The sequence below is a fragment of the Nanorana parkeri genome, unplaced genomic scaffold (genome assembly GCF_000935625.1).
Source record: "Nanorana parkeri isolate BGI_ZX_2015 unplaced genomic scaffold, ASM93562v1 scaffold250, whole genome shotgun sequence".
Lineage (NCBI taxonomy): Eukaryota > Metazoa > Chordata > Amphibia > Anura > Dicroglossidae > Nanorana > Nanorana parkeri.
In genome coordinates this window covers 1103224-1105508 of record NW_017306518.1, presented here as the reverse complement: position 1 = coordinate 1105508, position 2285 = coordinate 1103224, and the positions used below count along the sequence as shown (strand labels likewise).

The following is a 2285-nucleotide window of genomic DNA, read 5'->3' as shown; positions in this document are numbered from 1 at the left end:
CCAGGGAGGAGGATGGTGTGCTTACATTGAAATGGTTGTTATGGCAGCAGCCAGTACGGGCATCCTGACACTGGGCTCCAAGTGGGCACTCAGCCCCTTGCCCCTTTGCTTTGAAAGGGGAGGGGGGTACACCAGTTGATCTGATGTGACCAGCATTATTGGAAGCTTTCTGCTAGCTTTGACCTTGAGTGAGATCTGCATCCATGTAATAGCAGAGCTTATCAATGGAAAATGCTCCCCAAAAACATAATGACAGGCTGGGCTTGGCTCTAGCTAGAATATCCCAATTCACTTGCTTTTTTTTTTTTTTTTAATACATAGACAGGTCTGTTATTGGACAAGGGAAGCCTGCAGCTTATTCATGCACAAGGCAGCTGAGCGGTGTCTGGTCAATACAGAGAGAGATGTCTTTTGCCTTCCTTACATCTATGTGCTGATTCCGTTTTCTCTCCTCTTCGCTAGTGTCTTACATGTTGAGCAAACACATTCCTGTTAGTCATGCATCTAGTCATGATCACCATCATGTTGAAAGCAGCCATGGTAAATTAAGTGTGCTTGGGAACCTTTTTGCGTGTGCTGGTCGGATTAAGTAGCCTGGATTAGTCTCCTGGCTACTTACTATTTCAGATGGTGAGCCTCCCTATGCTTTATGCCAGGGACACCGCTATAATCTGCAGTTTACCAGCTACCGCTTCTGTCACACTTCCATGTTTTGTGTGGAATTCTAAACTATAGTTGGCTCAGGGGTAGCTGTTAGGTGGTTAAACTTGGAGATGTCATTGTTTTGTACAGTATTTCAAAATATATTTTTAGCAAGTGCTTTTCGCTTTGTCCCTAATCAAATAGTTCCTCGTATAAAATATTTATCGGCCAGATGGCTTAGTTGTATAATGGAAGTTGACAAAACTGAAATCTGCTGAGTATATGTTGGTTGTGAACACACTAATAAAAGCATATGTAAAAGTGTTTATAAGGTCAGAATTGTGCTGCAGGTGGCATGTACCAAACCGCCGTCATATTAGGCCATAATGCTGCACTGTGGGCTGATTTCCCACTTACTGATTTGGGGTCCATGGCAGGAGATTTGTTTCTTTTTAAAAACATTTTTTTTATTTGCTTGAATGATTAAAAGCTAGATGAGTAAAAAGATCTTGCAGTGTGAAACATACATGTATTGCCATTAATTAATAGCTGTGTGCATGCATTAGGTCAAGTGTCATAACACGATCAGTTAGAATGAATATCGACATAATGCTCTGGAATACGTTTTCCATTCACATGCTCTTCACAGCTAGTAATTCCTCAGGTGCTCAGTTGTGCTGAGCTTTGATCTATTGTCTTTGATCCTGTAGTTGGAGCAATCCTTGACTGTACGGTGGCTAAGATTAAGATGGTGGCATTGAGTGTAATGCTACAGTTAGTCTGAGGAACTGTCATCACTGCACTTATTTTTATGCTGCTATTACTTAGTATGTATGTTGCTTGCCTGTGGGGCTGAAAGATGTCCGTCACTATGAATTGTACCATGAAGGAGCTTAGTGCTGTTTTTGTTTTATTTACCTTATTTTCTACTCTAATGGTTTACCTATTGTTTGCTTTGAAATATTGTTTTTGGGAATGAAAAGACAAACGTTTGTAGTCTGTGATGTCAAGTTTACAACTCAAGCACCTCATTAACCTTATCAGGCGTGTGTCTCACATTTATAAAATACTGTATATCTTTGTATGACAGTGCTTCCTTTGTCACTCTAACTGCCCTTTCTGAAGATGAGGGCATTGTCTGTGCATGCTCTTTTAGGATTGCCTTTAAAAATCTTGCCAGTCCTTATGAAATCTATAGCTGCTGTTGGAATATTTTGTTTCGTAAATATATTATACACCTCATTTACTACTTTTTTTTGTTTTTTTTGTTTATTGCAGTGAAACAATCTTTAGACAATTGTGCAATTAGGTGCTGCAGGGAGGGGGGTCAGATCCCCATCCATTGTTAAAGCGAATAGTAGTCCATAAGGCTAAACCTATATTCATGTATAATTGGTGTTGGTTATTTGCTATAGACTGTGTGTTATTTTTGTTATAATAAAATTCATTATAAATCTTAAATACATGGTCTAAGATGTTTCATAGAAAACATGGGATGTAAGGATGTAACTGCCGTTACATCCTACTTAGAGGGGTCCAACTTTTTTTGCAATGAAAGAAAAAAAATACTGATAGAGGTGTGTGTGTGTGTGTGTGTGTGTGTGTGTGTGTGTGTGTGTGTGTGTGTGTGTTATATATGTGTG

The 2285-nt window shown here is 39.4% G+C and overlaps 1 protein-coding gene across 3 annotated transcripts in view; it reads left to right on the top strand.

Moving 5' to 3' along the window:
- Positions 1–2285, top strand: part of ATP2B1 (ATPase plasma membrane Ca2+ transporting 1) — a 137647-nt gene that overhangs the window by 602 nt on the left and 134760 nt on the right. The gene's annotated exons all lie outside the window — the stretch shown is intronic.